General features: G+C 44.8%; 1 long non-coding RNA gene across 1 annotated transcript; it reads right to left on the reverse strand.

Moving 5' to 3' along the window:
• Nucleotides 1–1,138: 1,138 nt before the first annotated feature.
• LOC149122792 (uncharacterized) lies at nucleotides 1,139–25,869 on the reverse strand. Its single transcript, XR_016219216.1, has 3 exons — nucleotides 25,703–25,869; nucleotides 5,594–5,720; nucleotides 1,139–1,304 (listed from the first exon to the last, which is right to left on the reverse strand). It is a non-coding gene; the product is annotated as an uncharacterized LOC149122792 (long non-coding RNA).

Genomic DNA, 25,869 nt, shown 5'->3' on the forward strand with positions numbered 1-25,869 from the left:
ATTAAATATAAATTAATAAATACTAATACATTAATATGTTCAAATATCAGAACTCTATACCAAGTTTAACTCCAGGAATTAAAGGAAGACTTGAGAAATCTAAAAGTATATGGGGCCAGCCTTTTGTCATAGCAGTTTAAGCTGCTGCTTCAATGCTGATATCCCGTATGTGTGCTGGCTCCCATCTACTCCCGTGCCAATTCAGCTCCCTGCTGATGGCCGGGGAAAGCAGCAGAGGGAGGCCTACGTGCTTGGGCCCCTGCGACCAACGTGGGAGACACAGAAGAACCTTCTGGCTCTTGGCTTCGGCCTGGCCCAGCCCTGGCCACTGGGGTCACTTGGGGAATGAACTGGCAGATGAAAGATCTCTGTCTCTCCCTCTAACTCTTTCAAATAAATAAACAAACCTAAAATATATATAACTATATATATATAATGTATAAAAACTATATATAACTCAGCTCACCCCATTTACAGATAAAAAAAAAAACAAAAAAAGATCATTAAAATATGTTAATGTTGATATTTGCTAAAATTCAACAAGCAACCCCTAACAAAATAAGACCGAGTAAATACCTCTTTAATCAGAAATATTCAAAGACATATATGACTATCACTTTTCTTTAACACTCTGCAAATATTAAAGTTGCCAAGTGTTAAAAATTCTTGATAGCTTAACTAGTACTCAAACAGTATTTTACACTTTATGATCTGTGTGGGTGCAAACCGGTGAAATCTTTACTTAATTTATACTAAATTGATCTTCTGTATATAAAGAGAATTGAAAATAAATCTTGATGTGAATGGAATGGGAGAGGGAGGGAGCGGGAGATGGGAGGGTTGCGGGTGGGAGGGAAGTTATGGGGGTGGGGGGAAGCCATTGTAATCTATAAGCTGTACTTTGGAAATTTATATTTACTAAATAAAAGTTAAAAAAAGAAAAAATTCTTGATAGCTAATAAGCAATTATAAATAGTACTTACAGTATTTTTATAAAAAGTGAATAAATACAGGTTACTTATGTATATTGCTGTGTTTGTTTTCTGAACAACAGTGTATTTCTACAAGACAAAAAAGTGACTTAGCTCTAACACGTGTAGGCTACCAGAAAAGACAGGCATTTGGAGAGCCTTACATGAAATATTACAGGATATTTTTGCTTTACTTACTTTGTAACACGGTCAATGCTGGCCATTTGCTTCTGGTTCCTTTTGATCTCAATGGCTGCCCTAAGATGCTGGATAGCTTTTGTATCCGCATGTTGTCTTTTTGTTAAGTGTGCCATGACCTGTTTACTTCTTTAGCTGTAGTGACAGACAAAAACACCAGGAAAAGAACACCGATTACGAGATGAATTGGTAACATAGTAACAAGTATGTTAATAGCAGCCCTCAACTTGTATATTCATTGTCTATCTTCACTAGGACATAGCTGGTATTCAACAACACAATTCATTCAGGGTCACAATACTTAAAATGTCAAAAGAAAGGACTCAAGTACAAAAACCACTGTATTTCTCTCAGAATTATCAGATAATAGTTTACTGAAACAACATACTTAAATTAGAAAGATTCATATTTAGGGGCTGGCGCTGTGGCACAGCAGGTAAAGCCACCACCTACAGTGCTGGCATCCCATAAGGGCACCCGTTCAAGTCCCGGCTCCTCCGCTTCCAATCCGGCTCTCTGCTATGGCCTGTGAAGACAGTCAAACATGGCCTGGGTCCTTGGGCCCTTGTACCCATATGGGAGACCCGGCAGAAGCTCCTAGCTTCAGATCAGCGCAAATATTGTGGCCATCTGGGGAGTGAACCAGCAGATGGAAGATCTCCTTCTCTCTGCTCTGCCCCTCTGTAACTGCCTTTCAAATAAATACTTCTTTTTTAAAAAATGATATATATTTAAGACGTGGCAGACAAGAATGCTAACATGAATTTTAACTTCAATGCTTCAATGAAGGTGCTTGCATCTCTACGCAGCAGCTGCTTCAATCAAAGAGGTCAGGCCCACATATATGATTGTAGAGTTGCTACCATAGATCAAATCTTCATTATTTTATACGTATGTTACTAAAAGCAAGGAAATCATAAGTTATTCCCTGCAATCAATTTCCATGTGTGGTTTCCACTCATTAAAACACCATTAAACGTAACTGCTGTCAGGGACACACATATTTACTACTCTCCAAGGTTATCATTTTCTGAAATCTTGGCGTACCTACATTTGACAACTGAAATATAATACTTTGAGGACACAGGCATCAGCCTCTCAAATCTAAGTTGTACCCAAAAAAAGGACAGCCCCAACTGTTTCGATTTCATTAGGACAAGAAAGGCATCCACATTCACCTTGGAATCATATATTTGGCCAAAATGTTCAGTGGGGGAACTCTTTTCTTTTTTTATTAAATTATTTTTAAAACCTTAACTGATTCCTTTTTTCCACTTTTTAACCTTTTTTTAATGAAAGAAACCTTGAAAATCATTATAATGATAGACTACAGCAGTAAAGTCCTTGGCACATTACTGAGTTAGTAACTACAGGATGAAAACCTAAGGAACTAATTCCTTATAGGCATTCACTAAGGGGAGAAAAAGGGGAACCATCCTCTTTGCAGCGGTTAGCCAAACAGTTAAGAGACTAGGAAGAGGCCTGTGTAGGTCCAATAAGAGAGTGCCTGGGTTTAACTCTGGGTTTCATCCTGGGATTCCAGCTTACTACAAACATGGTTCCAGTGAGGCAGCTGATGCCGACTCCAGTAGTTCTCTCACAGCTGCCCACTTGGAAGACCTGAACTGTGCTTCAGGGCCTTGGTTCCCAGCTTCAGCCTGGTCATGTTCCAGGAGCTGTAGGAATACTGGGATTGATCCATCTATGGTATCTGTTCTTGTTTGAACTGGCACATGCCTGTTTCTCTTCTTTCTCTTTTGAATTATATTTAAGATAGAAGAAAAACCATTCCCTTCTCTGTTTTAACATCAACTAGTGCTTATTTTAAAAAATCACACACACACACACAAACATAAGAGACCATACCTGCTGGTGGTCATGGTCTCTCGGGAGCCGATGAGGCTATGTGCCTCGCTGATGGGAGAGGTGGTGTGTTGCTGGAGATGCCACCATACACGGCTACAGGGCGCTGAGAAGGTGGACATGGCTGGGAGGCCACTGCTGACCTCGGCTCCATGTGGCTAGTAGTCCACAGGATCCTAGTACATGCTACCAAATGCACTGTGGCCTCAAAACCCATCACCACTGCCCATCCAGAGGGGCAGGCGGATGAGCTCCCATCCAGCATGGGCCTGAAACCATCCTGGTCTGAGGGGCTCTGGAGCTCCAAGGAAGGGTGCAGGCTGGCCAGTAGAAGGCTGCAGAGCAGGTGCTACAGGGAGTCTCGGCAGATGGGTAGGCACAGGCATCCCTGCCTCAGTCATCACCTAAGCTGGGGTGGGGGTGGGGGGTACGATGAGGAAGGGAGAACAAGTAGAATCTTCTGGACATTCTTGGGCTGTGGGCCCAGTGGCCACCTGAGGCTCTGCCCCAAGGGTTGCCGGGTTAGGAGGCATTGTACTGGGTCCTGCCCTTGATGTCTGAGAAGGACAATGGCCCGGGGCTGTGGAGGGCCAGCTCACCTGTCAGGCACCTGACCTGAGTCAAGCCACCAAAAGCCGTGTCTCTCCAGAAGGTGGGGTACCCGCCCCACTGGCCGCCCTTGCCTCCAAGTCCGGGTCCAGGTCCCAGGAATGTGAACCAAAAAATGCTGCTTGGGACTCACTGAAATGGGTCTTTTACTGTAGCTCAGGCCGGGGTCAAAGGAGGAAGTGTTCCGGTTGCCAGCGTCCCAGGAGCTTGAGCCAGGCCAGTCCTCCGGATCTGCTCCTCTGAGCTGTGTGCCGGCCAAGGAGACAGGCCAGCCCTTTCCACTGGCCACGGGCAGCAGGAACATCATGCTGAACTCCAGGAGGTCACTGAGCTCCTTGTCCGAGCCCATGGGTGCTATTATCTGGGGCTGTTTCATTCTCCAGTGGTTGCAGCCAGTGCAGAGACTAGGGCAGGCTCCTTAGACCTGCAGGGCATTGTTGGGCTCCCAGCTCCCAGAGTGCAGTGGCATGTAGCAGGGCCTCCCAGGACAAAGTGGCATCGCAGCTGAGCCCCCAAGAGTCACACGTGGGCAGCAGGGCCAGGGCCTCTTCCCCCATGGGCCAGCCGGGATGCTGTGCCAGTGGTGGCCACTACCTTGCATCAGGTCCATCCAGCTCCAACCTGCTGAGCCCGCGGCCACTGACACTGCTTCAGATTCCTGGTGTTTGAGCAGCCGCGAGCCACCTACCCAGGCCAGTCTAGCCTGTGCTTCTATGTCAAAAAGTAAATAACAAAACCTGTCCCCAATACAATGCCACACAGTACTTCTCCTCAGGTTTTCTACAAGGAGTTAATATCCAGACTATACAATTATCTCAAAAAACCCAGGGCTCAAAACAAAAACAAAAAAACAAAAACAAACCACCAATTTTTAATCTAGGCTGAAGAACTTAACATAGTCATCGCAAAAGAAGACATGCACATGTCCAATAGTTACATGAAAAAATTCTCCACATCATTAATCAACAGAAAAATGCAAGTTAAAACCAGAATAAGATTATCATCTCACTCCAAGTAGAATGACAATCATGAAAAAGACTAAAAATAACAAAGGGTGGCATGGATTTCAAGACAGGTGAAATTTTTAGTGTTTTGTGGGAAGGCAAATTAGCACAACCATTATGGAAAATAGTATGGGAGTCTCTCTAACAAAACAGAACTGAGCAAAATCCCGCAGTTCCATTACTGGGTCTATGTCCAAAGGATATGACATCAGTGCATCAAAAGGATGTCTCCATTCTATGTTCATGGCAGTGCTACTCACAACAGCTGAAATATGGAATCGGCCTATGACTGTGATTCAGCAACTGGATGTACACAGTGTGATATATCCACAAAGGACACCAAGCAATGAAATGCCACCCAGAACATAATTAAATAATTGTGAAGAGTGAAGAGCATCCATGCCTCCAGATGGCCATTCCTCAAGAATATTTTACGTACATTTGGAAGTAGAATAAATTAGGTAAGATTGTCTCCACTTTCATATGCAAATGTAATTTTAGCTAAATTTTTAAAAAATTTAAGTGAGCATTATCATTAAGTCTTAATGCTAACATTGAGTAAAATAGGAATAAATATGGCTTACACCGGAAAATCACTTACTGTGTGATAGAAGCACCAAAACCATTTGTAAATTCAGTCTGCATAAGCTGGAAAGAAGGAGTAATACAGGAGGCCTGTGATAGATTCCTCATGCCTTCATTTAATAATAGATTCCTAACATCTCATCATCAACCCCTTCTTCGATGGAAATCCAAGTAGGAAAAAATGTTAAATTGGAAATTCTGGGGCCAGCGATGTGGCATGGTTGGTAGGGTCACCAACCGCGGTGCCGGCATCCCATATGGGTGCTGGTTTGAGTCCTGGTTGCTTCACTTCCGATCCAGCTCTCTGCTATGGCCTGGGAGAGCAGAAGAGGATGGTCCAAGTCCTTGGGTCCCTACACCCACCTGAGAGACCTGAGGGAAGCTCCTGGCTCCAGACAGATGCAGTTCCAGCTGTTGTGGCCATTTGGAGAGTGAACCAGCAGATGGAAGACTTCTCTCTTTCTCTGCCTCTGCCCCTCTGTAACTCTGTCTTTCAAATAAATTAATTAATAAATATTAGAAACAAAGCCTGAAATTCTTATTCTCCATTATATTCATAGTCTTTTTGCCTTACAAAGCCTACTGTTTGAGTTATCCTATTAGGCATGTGTGTGTCATCTCCCTGAAATTGAGTATAAGCCAACCTACTTGAGGATTAAGGTCAACTCTCCACAGACCATACCTTCCATTTTCTAAACCACATACAAATTTCAACATTAACATACTTTCAAATATACAATGGCTACCCTTAATTCAAGCAAGCTAACAGTATATACATTATGCACCTCTCAATGCATACTAACCTCTGTATCTACAGTTTCAAAGTTACCACACTAGCTTACATATAATTTTGTGACATCAGGGCCATAGCTAAAAAATCTCAAGGTGTTTTAATAATTTAAGTAAATATTTATCTTTGCCCTTAATATGCTTTCTTTCAAATGCTTCTACAACAGGTAAACCTTTAAAAGGGACTCTATGCCAATGGTTTTCATTCTATTTCAAATTGTATCCACAGGGTAAAACTCCAAATGAGATACATTTTCTATCCCAGCAGCAGAGTCTAGAACTGTTCTGTATAAAGTAAGTGAAGTAAATGTTTGCCAGCAGTGAGTGGAAATCTGTGACAGATAACAATGTAGACCAGACAAACCAGAATGAGCAAGAATGGCATGGCAAAACTCTTGGTAGTTTGTCAAGACAACCTAAAATCAGTGCTACAAATGAGGCATAGTGGGTCTATGTTACTTAGCTGCAGCAGGAAGAGTCTTCATGACTGTCACCCAAGGTTACTGCACTTTTTGAGAAAGAAAGATGCAGTTTCAAAATCAGAGCCATTAATCTACGTTTTCTCCAAGTGAAATACCATGTTGACATTTTAGACCCTAACATTATTTAGTTACACAATTCTGACATCAAACACCATGAGGTTTGATTTGAATTTAATGCATGACCGCATTCCTTAATTGAGTCATTTAAGCACATACTCGGGCCTATCATGTCACTACCTTTAGCAGGCAAGAGAGATTCAAAGAGAAATCTGACACGTGGTCCTTGCCCAAAATGCTTACTTTGCAGTACACTGAAAAAGCGTGGAGGCAAATTCAATGCTCTCTGTTAACTGATGCTCTTGAAAATTGTGTTTTTAATTAAGAGTGCTATTTTGAATCTCATGCATGATGTAGCTCACCCACATCCATTCTTAGTTTCATTACTTAGAACTATGTAGTCTAAACAGGTCTGTTTGTCCTCAGTTTTTAAAAAAATGATCCATATCTCCTCCCATACTTCCTTAAAAAAAATCAAAACAACTTCTCCAAAGGCTTGTTGATATTCACTATATACAGCAGTATCCCGTGAACAAGTCCTGAAGGCAGCTTGTGCAGAATAAACAATCCATGGGGGAGCAAACACATCTGACTTCCCCTCAGAAACCACACAAGGAAAAACTGAGTGGAGAAAACTATTTTAAGCATGGAGAGAAAAACTACCAAACTGAAATTTGGTATCCTGAAACTTGTCTTTCTAAAGTGAAGAAGAAATAACTGTTTGGCAGGCAAAAATTGTACATTTTGTTGCCAGAAGACTATCTTGCGAGAAATGCGAACAGTTTTCCGGAGAGGAAGAAAATCATATAGGTCAGAAACTTGGATCTACATAAAAAGGAAGAACGTGAGAGAAGAAAAGAAAAATAGCAGTAAAATATAAATTTTACTTTTCTTATTCTTAATTTACTAATGGGATTTCTGAAAATAATGATAGCAACACATCAGATTATATATGATTTTTATATATATATATACACAATACATACACAAAATGGCATACATAATATTCATATATATTCATATTTACATATTACATGTGTATATATTTTTCTATCACATCAAGGAAAATATGCATGAGGGTGGAAGGAATGGGGGGAGATAACAGAATATTCTGTTATTACGAGGCATTCACAGTATCCAGGAAGCAGAATATTTGAAAATGGACTGAGATTAGCTGTAAATGCCTGTTGCAAACTCAAGGGCAACTACTAAACAAACAACATTGAAAATGTTACAAAATGGAGCAGGCATAGAGTCCAGTGGTTGGGAAACAAGCATCCTGAATACCTGAGTTTAATCCTTGCCTGCAGCTCCTGAATCTGATCTCTCTCTCTCTCTCTCTTTTTAAAAATGATTTATTTGGAAAGAGGGGTGGGGGGGAGACCGGGAGAGGGGGAGAGAGGGAGAGATGGGGGGAGAGAGAGAGAGAGAGAGAGAGAGAGAGAGAGACATTCCATCGCTGGTTCTTCCATCTGCTGGTGAGGCGGAGGCTGAGGCTGGGCTGCAGAGTCTGAAGGGAAGTATGTCTAATGAGGTGGAACAGATGTAAATGAGGGCAATATGAAGGCCAAGGAGAGGGAGGCCAGGACGGAAGCCTACAAGGTGGTTGAGTCTGGTGTAGTGCACCGCAGGGAAGGTGAGGCCATGAAAGAAGAGCTGGCAGGTGAGGCACAAGTGGAGGACTCAAAGGAGGGTAAGGCTGCAGTGGAGAAACAGGACAATAAGACTGGTGTGGGGGGCTAGGAGGGATGTGAGGCTATCATGGAGGTCCACAGGAAAGGCTTCTGTTGAGAACCACAGTGAAGGCTAGGCTTAGGTGGATGACTATAGAGAGGGTAGAAACTGGACAGAAGACCAGAGAGAAAGTGATCCTTAGGTGGTGGATCACCAGAAGGGTTATTCCAGGCATGAGCCACAAAAGGAAGGTGAGGACAGTGTCAAGGAATAGAAAGAATGCGAGGCTGGCATAGAGAATGAGGAGGGTGAGGGTGGCATTGATGATGAGGAGGAGGGAGAGGGTGGCACTGAGGATGAGAAGGAAGTTGGAAGTCACAGTGGCATACAAGCAGTGCAAAGCCAGGATGGAGGCCCACAAGAAAGATGAAGCTGGGGTAGAGCACCACAGGAAAGGTGAAGTTATGGCAGATTTGGTGGATGAAACCCTTGTGAAGGGCTAGAAGAGTGAGGCTACAGTGGACCAACAGAAGGAGAGTAAGAATGGGGTGGCACGGAGGACCAGGGGGAAGGTGAGGCTGGTACTGAGGACCAGGGGAGGGGGAGGCTGGTGTGCAGGGCCAGGAGAGTGAGGGTTGGCTGCAGGGTCAGAAGGAAAGTGATTCTAGTATGGCAGCCAGAAGGAAGCTGAACCCAGTGTGAATTACAAAGGTGGGAGGCCAGGATGTAGGCCCCACAGAGAGGTCGAGGCTGGTGTAGAGTACCACAGACAGGTTGAGGATACGGTAGAAAACTGTAAGGATGAAAATAATGTGGAAGTCTAGAAGAAGGGTGCAGTTGTAGCGGGGAAACAAGGGAAATGCAACGGAGGTGGAAGATGAGGATAAGGTGTGGTTGTTTTTGTGGACCAGAGGTAGAGTGAGGCTGCCCTTCACAAGAGAGTGAGGCTGGTGTGCAGGACCAACTGGGATGATGAGGCTAGTATGGAGGCGGGGAGGAAAGTGAGTCCGATGTCGTGGGCCAGAAGGAATGGGAGGCTATATAGAGTGGACGGAGTGGGAGGCAAGTATGTAGGCCCTCAAGCAGGTTGAAGCTAACATAGAGTAGGAGGGATGGTGGTGCAATGGTGGAAGACTGCATGGATGAGGGTCCAGTAGATGACTAGAATGTAAGGCTGCATGGAGAAAACAGAGGGAGAATGAAGGCATACACAGATTACAACATTTTTAATGACATATGAGAATAAGCGATGCAGTTGGGAACCAAACTCTGGATTGAAATCCAAATTCCATACATGACCAAGCACCACTTTTGATTTAATTTCCTGCTGATGCACACAGGGAGGCAGTAGATCAAGTTGACTCAGTTATCTGGTTCCCTTCCACCAACGTGGGAGGCTTGGATTGAGTTCCCTGCTCCTAGTTTTGGCCCAGCCCAGCCCCAGCAGTTGCAGGCAGTTGAGCAGTGAAGCAGCAGGAAAGGAACTCTGTTGGGATTACCTTACCAAGCAGGTCTGACCGAAGTGATTTTCCCAAAAGATCCCCAATGTTTTGGAAATGGACCTGATAGGAGCTGGCACTATGGCGTGGTGGGTTAAGCCGCAGCCCACAATGCCAGCATCCCCTGTGAGCACAGGTTCGAGTCTAATGCTCCACTTCATTCCAGCTCCCTGCTAATCTGTCTGTGAAGGCAGTCGATGAGGGCCTAAGTGCCCGGGTACATGCACCACTTTGGGAGACCCGAATGCATTTCCAGTTCCAGGCTTCCGCCTCTGGCCTGGCCTAACCCCTTCCATTGTGGCCATTTGGGGAGTGAAATAGCAGATGGAAGATCTCCGTGTCAACTCTGCCTTTCAAACAAACAAATCTTTAATAAAATGGACCTACAAGACCCTGTGTTCCCTGGGACCAAAAATTTCATGATAGGCCAGTTTCAGTATTTCCCGATACCGATCAGCAAGTAAGTGGTATGTATGTTGAGGAAGTATTTCGTTCTATTTAATCACCTCCTTCCTGAGTTTTTCATTAACAAAGATTTATATTGTATCCTTCTAATAATACAAATAAATGGGAGTTTTGAGCCAGCAGCAACTTAGATGTTGCCAAATCAGTACTTACAAATGCTTGTGCCTCTAGCATTCACTTATCTGAGTTTGACTGCTACTGGCTTTAATTCCTTTGATTGCTTCTTATTTGGGTGGAGTACCATCTTACTATGAAGCAGAACAACTGATAATTATGTAAAACATGAAGTTATAAAGGCTGTCTAGCAGTTGAATAGTTATTTTACAGGCATAAATGATCCTAAGGCTTCTAAGGCAGCAAGACAGCTGCCACCTGGGCCTCTCCTAATACTGGCTCTATGGGGATCCAGCTATGGTGTAAGAAATCACACCTACTGCCCATGTGGTGAGGAAGCAGAAGTGAGCCAAGTAGGGACACCACCTGGAGGAAGAAATGGTTACCTTCTCCCAACTTTCAGCAGCCTCCTGATGAAGGTACCATCAGCCCAGCAACCACCAGACTATATACACAACGACTCCAAGTAAGAACCTCCCAGCCTTCCCCCAAATAGTGGGAAATTAGGAAGTACCATTTAAACCACAACGTTTGGGATGACTTGTTACACCGGATTAGACAATTGAAACAAATTTCTTTCTGCACCTAGGACTGCACTGTGTTTCAGTATAGAACCATCTAATTAACTGTGTTTAATGCTAGGCCTGGGGCGAATTCTGTGTTTCAATGAAGCTGACAGATGTTTATGAGCACATACTATGTGCTAGGCACTTCTAACACCCTGTTGAACAAAACAAAATGTTCTGCCTTCTCAGAGAGCTTATGTTCCAACAAGGTTTAAAACAATTAGAAATACAAGAGTACTCCCAAGTTTGTGGAAAATGACATTTACATATTTACTTTGGTGCAATTTTTTTTCACATTTTGAAATCTAATGCATGATTCTGGTTTCATTCCTGAGCAATTCACCTTTTTGATAATCAGTTTTGGAATATGACTTGAGCTTAAATTACATCTTTTTCTTAACTGATTCTCTTGGGCGTTGATGTATTGCTGTTGGTGATGACATTTTGATTCAAACTTCTATCTTGACTCTCCTGGTTGTTCCTGATCAGGTCATCACTTGGGGCAACTTGCAGGTGCTATTTATTTTTTAAATACATGCACGTGAACTTCAGAAAGCTCATGGAAAATCCCCTCATGAAAAACCCTTGCCAACAGACAACATGGAAGGGTTATTCCGTAACAGATGGGGATGCTTGCTGTCTGTCAATTCTACTTTCTTGGAGGATATAAATTATGGACCTGAGAAACAATCTTCTGATCACTTAGCTCAATCTTCCTTTTGAACCTTGCATTCTTGAGATCTACTTCCATATTGCTTTCCAAACACCAATTTATCAGCATTCCCTGGGCCATTACTAGTGCACATTTCGTGTGAAAATGAGATGAACAATCAATAACAGAAAGTAGATTCTGTCTGATGCTGGACAAATCTGAGTGGATCTGGAGGTGTGGTTCAGAGGGGTAAGCAGCATTTGGGACACCAGCTTCCCATATGGGACTTATGGTTTTGAATCCTGGCTCTTCGGCTTCTGATTCAGCACCCTGCTAAAGCGCCTAGGAGGGCAGAAGACAACCCCAGTCCTTGGACTCCTGCCACCCATGTGGGAGATCTGGAATGGGTCCCTGGCTTGTAGCTTTGGCCTGGCCATTGTGGCCATCCAGCGAGTGAATCTGTGGATAAAAAATCTTTATCTATTATTCTCTCTCTCTCTCTCTCTCTCACGCACACACACACACACATACACACACACACACGCACACACAAATTCAAGAAACCATTCCCGGGGCCTGTGCTGTGGCAAAACTGCTAAAGCCGCTGCCTGCAGTGCTGGCATCCCAAATGGGTGCTGGTTTGAGTTCGGGCTGCCCCACTTCCTATCCAGCTCTATGCTATGACTTGGGAAAGCAGTAGAAGATGGCCAAAATCCTTGGGCCCCTGCATCCACGTGGGATACCAGAAGAAGCTTTGGATCCTGGCTTTGGACCGGCACAGCTCTGGTCATTGCAACCCTTTGGAGAATGAACCAGTGTTCTCACTCTCTCTGCCTCTCTGAAACCCTACCTTTCAAATAAATAAATATTTAACAACAACAACAAAGAAGCCATTCTTCAGGCATGCCCCCACATATAGCCTCATAGGAGGAATTACAAAAACAGTTACAAACACTTACCCAAACACAAAAACAGGACATATAAAGCTTTGTAAGGGAGAACTGAATCCTAGTACATTAGAAAGTTTATTGCACTTGAAAGAAAAGTGCAGATCAAGTAAAAGTCGATATAAAAGCTTTCTATTACATATTTGTTATAGAAAGACTTGGACCAATGGGCAGAGATCTCTGTGTCATCCAAAGATGTGAATATGGAAAGGTTTTCTCAATTAAGGCGTTCCGAGATAAAAAGAAAATGATCATTGCAAAAAGCCATAAAATTAGATTTAACAAAAGTAGATCTGGGCTAAATAGGAGACAAGTTAAAACCAAAATTACATTTAGGCTTGGATAAAAAAATGACAACTCTGCATGAGCATCTATGCAGTATGAACAAAATATCAAAGCTTAAAAATTTACATGCTGGGCCGGCCCCGCGGCTCACTAGGCTAATCCTCCGCCTTGCGGCGCCGGCACACCAGGTTCTAGTCCCAGTTGGGGTGCCGGATTCTGTCCCGGTTGCCCCTCTTCCAGGCCAGCTCTCTGCTGTGGCCTGGGAGTGCAGTGGAGGATGGCCCAGGTGCTTGGGCCCTGCACCCCATGGGAGACCAGGAAAAGCACCTGGCTCCTGGCTCCTGCCATCAGATCAGCGCGGTGCGCCGGCCACAGCGCGCCGGCCGCGGAGGCCATTGGAGGGTGAACCAACGGCAAAGGAAGACCTTTCTCTCTGTCTCTCTCTCTCACTGTCGACTCTGCCTGTCAAAAAAAAAAAAAAAATTTACATGCTGGCATATATAAACCTAGTCCAGATCAAATTAAATGGGACATTTGGAGGGCTAAAATATTTAATTTTTTTAAATTTTTTTTTTATTTTTGACAGGCAGAGTGGACACTGAGCGAGAGAGACAGAGAGAAAGGTCTTCCTTTGCCGTTGGTTCACACTCCAATGGCCACCGCGGCCGGCGCACCGCACTGATCCGATGGCAGGAGCCAGGAGCCAAGTGCTTTTCCTGGTCTCCCATGGGGTGCAGGGCCCAAGCACCTGGGCCATCCTCCACTGCACTCCCTGGCCACAGCAGAGAGCTGGCCTGGAAGAGGGGCAACCGGGACAAAATCCGGCACCCCGACCAGGATTAGAACCCGGTGTGCTGGCGCCGCTAGGCGGAGGATTACCCTAGTGAGCCGCGGCACCGGCCTGGAGGGCTAAAATATTAACTTAATTCACATACATTGTGTTTAAATTCCATGCAAAACCTAAGTCATTAATCCTAGATTTTTACAAAGGGACAGTTCGTGAATGAACATTTAGTAGCCTTTATCAAGTCAGTTCTCGTGATAACAGATTCAGGTACTTGTGTACTCAGCCTTAAACACAAATGGTTTTGATTAATTCCAAGGAGCAAGAGACAGCAGGAACAGAAACCAGCACAAAACCTAGAGAAGGCAGAAGGTCACAGAGAACCCTACTCCTTTCGACTTATCTCACTCTACATTCCTACTTCCCTAGCCATCCCACACCAGAATGCATCTCCCCACAATCAACAGGCAGATACTTCTATGAACCTGCAAACTGTCTGCATAACAGCTCCTCACGTGGGCTAGCATTGAGGCACAGCAGAGTAACCACGGCCTGTGATGCCAGCATCCCAGAAGGGCACTGGTTCAAGTTCCAGCTTTTCCACTGCTGATCCAGCCTCCAGTTAATGCGCCCAGCAAGGCAGCAGACGTCTCAACAGTTGAGCCCTACAACCAACACGGAAGACCTCAGCGGAGTTCCAGGCTCATAGCTTTTGCTCTGGCGAGCCCTGGCAATGGCAATCATTTAGGGAGTGAACCAGTGGATGGAAGACCCCAGGCCCCCGTCACTCTGTCACTATCTGTACTGTGCCTTTATGTCTTTTAAAGAAATAAAAGCAAAAACCCAGTTTTCAAAAGTCAACCATTAAGTGCAAAAAATTTTATTCATCACTTTGCATCCTACCCAAAACACCCCAGAGAAACATAATTTTACTAGTATTAGTCTGCTTTTTGACTATCAGGCACACACAGACACACACACACACACAGACTACAAAACAGGCCAGAAGCTTGCAGAAGCTGCCCAGTGTCAGGTTGTTTCTGACATAGTTTCGTACAAACTTTGAAGTAAAGACTGAACAGAACGTCTCGTGCTAACCGTAAGGAAAAGGGTGCAGAGCAGTGCCTCCTCACACGGGGCACTTAATGTAAGGAAAAGGGTGCAGATCAACAGCAGTCAGAATAAAAACACTCACAGACAGACAATTTAGTCAAAGAAAAGAAACTCCCAGAGTTGGACAAACTGCCAGTGAGCACAGACCGAACACGTGGCAGAGGGCCCGTACCACAGTAGGAAGGGCCTTTTTATATCTTAGGTGGGCTCAGGGCGGGTGTGGGTGGCAGTGGGTGGAGATGAGTGTCTTTATACAAGTTCTTCAAGTTTGGCCTCCTGGTTTCCAAACCTGGGGAAGAATGCAGGTGGTGGGGGGAAGAACAATATGATGTGAGACGAAACTGGTCTCTTGAAAGAAGGCATGAGCAACCAGAGCTTTTTTTAAAACGGCTGAGGCGTCTGTCCTTGTTCCATCAATCCTGATTTTGAGTACAGATAAAGAGGTGGGGCGCCGGTTTCCTTCTGGCTACTTCCTGCTGATATGGGGCGTAGACGAGGAGCAGGGTATCTATACACTGGATCGGACTGACTGGAAAAGGAGAGAGCAAGCAGCCTTGTGTTGCTCCTGCAGTCAAACCCTCCTGTAAGGGGTTTTCAAACATGTTAGTTGTACCTGGTAGGAATGGCAGCAAATGATTACGAGGATAAAAAGACAAATCGGAAACACTGTGCATGGTGGGAGCGAAGCCCAAATGAGGACAATGGGGGATACAGGAAAGCAAGAGTCCTGTCCAGTTCATGCGAAGACAGGTTTATGCCTGACCGCTCCGTTTTGTGTAGGATGTCTAACAAGCACATTAGATACACAGAGTGTAAACCACAGGACAGAGTCATTGTTACAGGATCCAAGAAAGGAGGCAGTTTTCCCATTGAGATGCAAACGGAAACTGACAGAAGGGGTTCAGTAATAATCAGGTGTGTTCTGAGGCATGGCCAAGCAAACTGTGAGATCCAGACCTGTGTGTCTCTTCACATGGAGCCCTGGATGAGACATAGTAAGGGAGGTGTGAGCCTCCTTGGGGAAGACACCCCGTTGACTTCCACCACCTTGCTGGCCGGGGAGGAGGGCTGGCCTGAATAGGAGGTTAGTATCGAATAGGTGGCATCTGCCTTGATTAGTACTGACCCTAGGCTGTTCTCCTGATGGCGGTGGTTACTTGGGGAGCTGAGCAGAGGGAAAGGCTTTTTAGCCTGGGGCCAACAGGGTCTGCGGTTCTGACCCAGGAGTCCTTCAACCCCGAGGGCACTTCCGCTTCCAGTGGCCTGGCTCTTGTCAGAGCCGACAGGGCTCTTCATGACAGCTACTTGCCCAATGTCCTGACTCCTCATTTCCTAAACACGTGCCATTCAGGGATGGACTGGCCTTGTTGGGTCTCCTTGATGGCAGATCACGGTGTAAAGCGGCCATTAACTGGCCTGCCACCTATCCTTACATTGCTCCTGCTGCCTCACTCGCTCCTCTTTCTCCTGGTCTCTGTTGAAGCAGAACACAGAAGCAGCCTTTAGGAATGTCAGCCAAGGGGCGCTCAATCCCGTGCCTAATCTCTGGTGGCCTGAGCTGGAAATCTACAGTCACAGGCATGTTACAACAATTTTCTTCCTGTGAGGTAAGATGATGCCAATGAGGACAGCTATGTCCTTCTATGTAAGATCAAAACATTAAGACTACCCTATCCAAACTGTCTAATACAAGGTCCAAAGATCAAACTGTACACCCTGATGGGGAGTTCTGCAGAATACAATCAGTTTCCCATCTTGAAGAGACTGGAGAAATGAGGGAACAAGTCAGGCTTTCCAGATTGCTTACTGACTGTCAGTAACTTAAAATCCAGTGAAAACTGAGCAAACAATTTTAGCTGTCAAATAACTTATGAAAACATTTACCGAAAGGTCCAATGCCTTCAACCAATTTTAAGAGTGCATATAGCTGGAAATACTTCTCAAATGTCTAACACAAGTGTAACCCAACTGAAACAGAGAGCTGTTAATATATTTTCCCATGAAGACATACAATACGTGCATACATATGACACAGTACAGGAGAGAACGACAAAACATTGCATCTCTCTAGCACAGAGACTTTTGTCTGCCACTAGACAAGGGAGGGGAAAAGATGGAAGACAACTAGGCCTGGAGCATTCTTTGGAATAAAGTTGCTCAGGACTTACCCCTGCTTCTCAGTTTCTTTTTTTTTTTTTTTGACAGCTCTGCAAAATATATTATTAGAGATGGCTGGAGCAGAGGTTCTGTCTCTCTGCAAGAGAGAACTTAGATGTGAGAGGAGCAGTGTGAGATGCAGCTCCATTACATTACGTTTTAGGCTTTTTGGGTTCATAGGAGGTAGAGAAGACTATTTTAGTTAAGACAGAGAGGAGGGACTGTAAAGAGAGCAGGGGCTGAGCTTGTGGGACAGAGGGTGGAGTGTGGGAGTGTGGGTGGTGGTGCTGACGTCAGGCTTCATTGCATCTGAGCAGCAGGCAGAGTCCTTTCTTAAGCTCTTGTTGGGGGAGGTGCTGAGCACCACACGGACCCCGACAGGTGGGCAGAAGTGAGAAAGGCTCCTAGTTGGAGTTGACAGTACATTGTCTTTGGAGCTTGGCATGTCTCAGGTGCAGAGCTTTCCAGAGCAATACACACTCTGCTAGCCTTTACACTCTTTCTACATCCAGGGGGAGGGACTGGACTGGCAGAGGAGACTGGAGGGGAGAGGTCAGGAAGAGAGGAAAGAGGCAGTGTTGGCTGCCGGTGACAGGAGTGGGGAAGAGCCAGACAGGGGACAAGGGTAAGGAGAGGGTCATGGTCCCGAGGCTGCAGCATCCCCGAGAGAACAGTGGAAGGGAAAGTCGAGGGTGCGAGGGGAGATTCCAAGTGTTTCTCTGGTTTGTGGGCTTGGAATGAGAAGAGCTGACCTCAGAGGAGGATTAATGAAGGGGAAACGGGTGGGTCGGCCAGACAGGAATCACCAGAGGGATGCTTGGGAGGACCTGGGGTGAGCAGAGAGGAGGGTCACACTCCTGTTCCAGGATCTCAGAGAGGATGGTATGAGGGAGGGGCGGAGAGCTTACAGAGAGTTTTAGCTCCCTCAGGAAGAGCAGGAGAAAGAGAATTCAGGGGAGAAGAGGCTGGAAGGCTGGTCACTTTCCTTGTTGGCAGTGGAGAGGGAAAAGGAGGCACTAGAGAAAGAGGGGGAATGGAGTGAGCAAAGGCCTGTGTTCCTGAGAGGCCAGCTTATCAGGTGGTGGAGAAAGGAGGGGTGGGCAGGCTGATGATTTAAGGGGCCGCTCCAGGCCTTCTTCCTTCATGAGAAATCAGAGTGAGGAAAGTTGACCCCAATGGAGGAAAAAGGCTTGGAATAGGGGCTTCTGACCATTTGCCTTTTCTCTGTGTGAAGTTATTAAAATCTTGGAGAATTTTGAGACAAAAAAAAAAAAAAAAAAAAACAAACAACAAAACACCAAATTCGTGCTGAGGTGGAATAATAGCTTTGCTTTTGTCTCCCCCTTCAGGCCCAGCTTGTGCAAGTCTTTTCAGAGGCAGGCCAGAAGGGAGTTGAAATTTGGAGCCCATGGATTAAGCAAACTATGGTCTGAGGGAAGAGGTTCTTGTAGCAGGGCTTCCCTGGGGAAGAATCACCTTAACCGAGAACTTCAGTCCTGAGTCCTCTAAGAGGAGACAGCGACAGAAACCAACTAAACACCCAGGCCCTCCGAGGGGGGATGAACTGGTCACGAGCATCGCCCCAGCAGGCATGCGGTCAGAGTGACCTCTCTTACAATCTCATGGGCTGAGAACTAGGTCCGATGTGGGCATGTGATGATGAGATCAGGCAAAGGCTCTGGCTGTGAATTCGCTCAAAATGAGAAGTGCAAGCATGAGTGAGAAAATGTTCTGAATAGGGTCTTCCAGGTCAGAAGGGAAAAAGGAGATTGTAGGAAAGAGAAGGTTAGGGGCGGGTGGAGACACTAAAAAGGGGAAGAATTTGTCCAGATGAAGGGTGGGGTGGGAAGTCACAGCTCTCACCCAGAGAATACAAGAGTGGCAGACTGGGGCAAGATGCCAGCCCCTCTCTCTACTTCTCACACGGGGCAGCAAACATAAGCAAAAGGGTGCAGATCACAGAAAAGACAGAATACGAACTCACAGCCAGACAAAGCTTATCCAAAGAAAATAAATCCACAGAGATGGGTGACCAAATGCCAGCATGTGCGCGTGTGCACGTGGGTGCACACACACACACACACACTATACACCAGGGTGCCCAATTGGCTGGGCCTTTTTTATATCTTAGGTGCACTAGCGGTGGGGGGGCAGTAAACAGAGGTGAACTTCTCCATTCAAGTTTTTCAAGTTTGGCCCCCTGGCTTCCAAACATGGGGCAGAGTGCAGGGGGTGGGGTGGAGAACACCACGTTGTGAGACTATACTGGTCCCCTGAAAGAAGGTAAGGGTAACAGATACCTAAAATGGCTGAGGCTTCCGTCCTTGTTCCATCACTACCTACCTATGTCAAACATACACACACTGAATGTCTTGCTAACAGCAGCAGAATCGTCTCTGCTGTCAAGCATTAGTTCTACTGCTGGGCATTAGATGGCTTGGCCCCAGGATATTAACTCGACTACTTAATGCAGATGCAAATCACACTGTTTGTGGGTCTAGGCAGATGATGGTGAAGAAAACTAAGATAGGTATCCAAGCCAGGTATACGGCATGTATGGCAGTGATCCAACCTCACCCAGGATATGGGAGTGGAACCAGAAGTTGCAAAACAGGCATTCCAACATTGGGTGCCAGTGTCCCAAGTAATAACAAATGATTCTTCCTTGACACTGTACATCCAGTTGAATAAATCTAGTAATTTATGGCATTAATGACCAAGCATTTACTTAACTGCTTAAAAATATTATATATACAGGATTTCAGTCAAATCTGTAACACTCACAAAAAATATATACAAAAACTCAGGAGGGTGCCCAGTGTCATCAAAGTACAGGTACTCGAACTTAAACCCAACTAAAAGACTACTTCACATATTAGTTAAGGGTAAAGGTGGGTATTACTATTCCCTGAACGCTAAAAGTACTCCTGGTCAGTCCTCTCAGACTGACACTGTCAACATCAACTTTATGCTGATCCACTATGTAAATACTAACTACAGGTGTATAAAACAAGTTTTATAAAGTGATCTGGAAAGGTTTTATACAACCCTAGTACTTCATGGCATAAAAATTTCCTCCTATGGAAAAGTAGCAACTGACTCAATGACTGGATTTGAGGTGATTTTATTTTTCCTCCATTCCCTGTATTGTCTAAGTCTTCTATAGTGAATGTGCACTTACAGAGAATAAAATGAAAATGAGCTGCACTCTGTAGCTCACGGTCCCAGCAATCCCGACCTTGCTTTGCATAAACAGAGTACAGCAGAAATCGGGCACATCAAACTGTCTTTATAGAACTACCAGGGAGTGGCGAATCTAGATAGTACACTCCAGAACTGCACTGTCCCAGCCAGTGGCCACTACCAATCATGGGTGACATGCTGGACACACTACATGTGACGAGTCCAAGCTGAAATGGGCTGTAAATGCAAAATATGCATTGGATTTTAAACACTTTGGTCCAAAAAAAAGTAAAGAAACCCCTTAACAGTTTTCAGCATATCAATTAAATGCTGAAATGATAGTACTTTGGGTATATTAGACTAAAAAACCACTGAAGTTGATTTCACATCATTTTCAGATCAGGATACTAGAAGTGAACACGCAGTTTGCACTAATTCATATTTTCACTGTAAAGTGCTGCTCTAGGACAAAATTATTCAAGTAGAGCCAGCAGCATGGCCATCAGTTGGGATCCTGTTCAGAGGCAGATCTTTGGGCCCCAGCCCCGAAGTGCTAAGCAGAATATGCATTTTAACAAGACCCCCGTTTGTTCAATATACACATTGAATACTGAGAAGCACTGTTAAAGAAAACCTGTATTTTCCCTACGCGTGACAACCTCACTTTTTTAAAATTTATCTATTTATTAAAATGCTACAACGGGTCATGACAATTGTAGACAACAAGAACATAAGGTGGATAAAAAATGCAAAAACAAATTTCATTACCATTACCAGTTTTGGTGGAGTTTCTATTCCACAGAAGATAACAAATTAAAAATAACCATCCAGTTCCACTACGAATGCTTGTCTTTAAAAATGCAACTTTGTGCAAAAACAACTGGTGTATCATGGATTTTCAAACCAACCTATTAATGCACCAGGAACGTATCATAGTGTCTGTGCAAAACTGCCAGTATCAGTAGAAAAAAACACTGATAAAACAATTAAAATACCATAGAGTGTCTACTGAGCCACAAGATGTTAGGAAAATCTAAAGGTGTCCACTTAAAAGTTTACCAAAATAAGAAACTTAGAGAATACTAAAAATATACAAGAAACATTTCAATCTGAAATGTAGCACGCAGAGAAAAAACAGCAAATGGCAAAATTAGTGTAAAATTAGTGCACAAGAATACTGTGCTGATACAGACAACGGACTCATTTAGAGGAAGAAGCTGCTGTTCTCATCTCCAAAGTCCTTTCCTGTATTCCACTGCACCTGACGATTCTACAGAGATGCATTACTCAAAACTAAAACAAGCAGTTACTCACGTTCCCATGTTTCTGACTGATTATAATTCAATAAAATTCTGACTGATTCTAATTTAATAAAAGGAATTGAGCCCACAGGAAACTGAAAAAAGGTTTGATTCTCTCTGCTCCACACTCCCACTTAGTTATCTGCCACACAAGAGAATTTATACAGAGAATCTGTTACTTATTCACAAGACTATACCAAAACATCCTTATGTGTGATTAACCTCCAAAAATGTGAATTCCTGAAGAGCTACTAGTGGAAGTGGGGTACATAGGGCCTCAAAGATTTGCTGAATAAACAACAACAAGCCTGTGAGCTCACACAGTGAAAGAAAATTTTTTCTGATTAAATTAAGTATAGGGCATGCTGGCCTCCTTCTTTTAAATGACATAAAAATACAGTTAGTTTGAAGAACAGGTGATGGTAAATCAGATTTTTTTTTATTTTTCAAATGCTGTTTGTATATACTCTGTATTTCTCTCCCATTTTACACTGTCAAGAACTAAGGTATAGACAAAGAACTATAAGTTACATATAGGCATTAATACTAAAAGTATACAAATACTCAGTCACTTTGAAAAAATCATCTCATGTCCAAGAAAATACAGAACAGACCCAACATGGCTGAATACGGTTTAGCAACGACAACATGTTGCGGCCATCTGGGGAGCGAACCAGGGAAAGGGAAGACCTTTCTCTCAGTCTCTCCCTCTCACTATCTGTAACTCTACCTCTCAAATAAATAAAATCCTTAAAGAAAATTCATATGGAAGCACAAAAGGCCACACATAGTTGGAGCAACCTAGAGTAAGAAAGCCCAACCTGCATGAATCATAATACTCGGTTTCAAAGCATTCTACAAAGTTACAGTTATTAAAACAGCTTAGTAATGCATAAAATCCAATGTGTAGCTCAATGGAACAGAAGAGAGAGCCCAGAATTTAATCCACATACAGATAGCCAGCTGACTTCTGACAAAAGTGCTCAGACCACACAGTGGAGTTAAGGATAATATTTTCAAAATGGCGCTGGCAAAACTGGATGCATATACGTAGAAGAACAAAAGTAGATCTGTATCTCTCTTCACATACAAAAATCAACTGAAGATACATCAAAGACCCAATTTAAGACCTGGCATTATGGACATTATGAGGTTGCTGGACGAAAACATAAGGGAAACACTCAAAGACGTTGGTGTAGGAACAACTTCTTGGATGGGAACCCTGAAGCTCAGGCAACAAAAGTAAAACTAAGGAAATAGGACTATATCGAACTCGGAAACAAAGGACGTGACAATTCGAGTGGAGAGACATCCAGCAGAATGGAAAAAATAGTTGCAAACCATCTATCTGCCAAGGATTAATATCCCAAATATATATGCAACTTAAAAAAAGTCAACAACAACAACAAAATCAATCCAGTTCAGGAATGGAAAAGGACTTCAACAGACAATTCTCAGAAAGAAGAAATACAAATGGCAAGCGAACATACGGCAAAATGCTCAACATCTCCAGGCTTCAGGGAAATGCAAATCAAAACCACAATGAGATATCTCCTCACCCCCATTAGAATGGCTGAAATCCAAACAACAGAGTAACAAATGCTGCAACGGATGTGGGGGGAAAAGGAACACTTAGACACTGCTGGGAGGAATCTCAGGGAATCAAACAGAAAGAAATGTTTGTGTGTATCAGTACTGCTGCAAATACAGTTTGTCAAACTTTGTTTTATGCCTTTGTGAAACTGATGGTTAAGAATGTTATCCTACCACATTTTAATGATCTATAATTACTGAAAGATTTACCACATAGGGATGAAACAATCATTTTTCTATTCAATTACTGTTTGCAGTCATTGTCTATAGTCTCACTAAACTGGTATAATTTTGTTTTTTACTCATTAAACTTAGCTAGTAAAGTATTAAGCCTTTTGACTGCAATGTAATTTGAAAATTGGCTCAAAATCTAAACCAAAGACAGAAAAAGGAGAAGGAAACACAGTGGAAAGGAGAAAGGGGGAGGGAAGAAGGCAATATCATTGTGTTCTTACAGTTGTGTCTACAAAGCACACTGAGTCTGCTAAACACTAATTAAAAGAAAAGAAATACACAGAAAACCAATGCACGTTAATTTGTTCCCCACAACACTGCTTATCCATTTGCCAAACTGCAAACGATCAATATAGAACTAAGAAAATAAGGTACATTCGATAAATACCAATTATTGAAATGTATTAACTATCAACAGAATATGTTAAGAAAAACTACATATAACATCACAAAACCTCACATAGTACATAAGATGTGTGTACACATGAAAAAGATGAAGATTATTTGCAGAGAAAGAAATGTATGAAGGAAATGAAATTAAAACACGTTGTAAATTCTTAACTTCCTTTTAAAGCTGTTAAATAAACTGTAATGATTTTTAGAATTCAGAGGGGCAAGGATTTGAAATCTTGGTTACCAAGCCAATTAAGGTCACCTGCATTCCATCCTTGAAGTACCCAGGTTCAGTATCCACCTCCGGCTCCTGACTCTAGTGGATTCCTATTAACGTGGATGGAGAAGGCAGTTGTGACGGCTCAAGAAATCGGGTACCTGTTTCTGGCTCCTGAGTCTAGCTTCCTGTAATGTGGACCTGGAGGGCAGCGGATAGGACCCAGGTTTTTGGATACCCATCACCCTTGCTGGAAACACGGAATGAGTTCTCCAACCCTCAACTCTGCCAGGCTCTGGCCCAGTAGTTGTGGGAATTAGAAAGTCAACCAGCAGATGAGAACCCTCTTTATGTCTGTTTCCTGCACTGTGTGTGTGTGTGTGTGTGTGCATGTGCATGTACCTGCATGGGTATGAGTATCTGCCCCTGAAATAAATCTTAAGAATAGATAAAGATCACCCACTTTTCAAGAATTTTAACTTTATATTTAAGAGGCAAAGAGACGGAGCTCTCCCATTTACTCCCTCACTCCTTAAATGCCTGCAGCAGCTACGACTGGTCAGGCTGAAGTTAGGAGGCAGGAACTCAGTCTCCCATGTAGCTGACAAGTACCCAGACACTTTTGCCATCACCTGATATCTCCCCAGGACACACATTAGCGGGAAAGCTGGAATTGGAAATGGATCCAGAATTCAAATCCGGGCACTGGGACACAGGGCACTGACATCCCAAGGAGAAACTTAGCTCCCACATCATATGTGCGCCCCCAAGAATCTGACAAACGACACCCAAAGGCTGTTAGCCTAAAGCTAGTGTAAGGGGCACTTTCAAAGCTAGAGGAAACTCCCTTGCAACCGACTGCCTATCTTCCTTTCCCTTCATGTTGGATAATATGACTTATGACCAGTTTTCCTCCCCAACCTGTTCATCTGTAGTGCCTACCTGATGCTGACGCCACTGCCATCTCAAGCCGCCACTGCCGCCGGCCTCTCTCTTCCGCTGCCCAATGCAGAGCCCCCACCGCCGGCTGCTTCGCTGCTGCCCATGGCGTCAGCACCGCCACTCCCACCTGCTTCCTCGCCGGCCACTCACACTCCTGACCGCCAGACTCTGCACCAAAATGGCCCCGCCGCTGCCATGCCTGCCCAGGAACTGCGCTGTCCAAAGTAGGACGCCCCCCTGACGCCCACGCCGACACCCACCGCTTCCTGGTTCTCCTGGTCCTCCTCCACTGCTGCCGCCAGCGAAGACTGAGGCTTCCCGCCTAGGAAGCCCAGGCTTCAGTTAGGCCGGGGCAGAGCCGCCCTTCCCCGCCCAGGACGCCCGACACGGAGCCGCCACCGCCGCTTCTATCCCGCCACCCCATACAGTCACTGCCGCTGCCCAGCGCTACACCAACACCGTCCCCAACCACCTCTGCTTCCTTGATGACCACCGTCGTCTCGACCTCTTAGAAAACACTACGGTCGCCACTGCATCCTTCCTCGCCGCCACCCGCTGAAGAACTGAGCCGCCCCACCCATGACATTCCACACAACGACGACCTTACAGGCACACGCTGACCCAGACTCCGCACATGACGCTACAACGCTGACGGTGACCTCAACGCCGCTATGTACGCTGACGGTGACCTTATGCCGCATAGAACGCTGCGTCAGGGTAATCGTCAGGGTAATTGTCAGCGTCCGTAGCGTCGGGTCACGTGGAATGACGAAGGAGGATGTAGCGGCAGCGATAGCAACTCTTCTGAGACCCCGAGACTCATCGGAGGTGAGCGAGGAAGCCCCCACCAGAGAAGACTGAGGCTTCCCACCCAGGAAGCCCAGGCTTCAGTTATGCCGGGGCAGAGCCGCCCTTCCCCGGCCAGGATGCCCGACACGGAGCCGCCACCGCTGCCTCTATCCGTGCCACCCCTCACAGTCGCTGCTGCTGCTGCCTAAGCCTAAACCACAACAGTTCCGACTTACCTGCGCTTCCTCGCTGATCGCCAACGGCTGCTGGACGTTTCATAGAGTCGCCACCGCCCCAGCTGCATCCTTCCTCGCCGCTGCCCGCAGAGGAACTGAGCCGCCCCACCCACGACGTTCATGTTACCCGGACGCTCCGACGCTGACGCTGACCCCGACGCTGCGTC

The sequence above is a fragment of the Oryctolagus cuniculus genome, chromosome 13, assembly GCF_051225735.1.
Source record: "Oryctolagus cuniculus isolate XC-2025 breed Fujian yellow rabbit chromosome 13, ASM5122573v1, whole genome shotgun sequence".
Taxonomy (NCBI): domain Eukaryota; kingdom Metazoa; phylum Chordata; class Mammalia; order Lagomorpha; family Leporidae; genus Oryctolagus; species Oryctolagus cuniculus.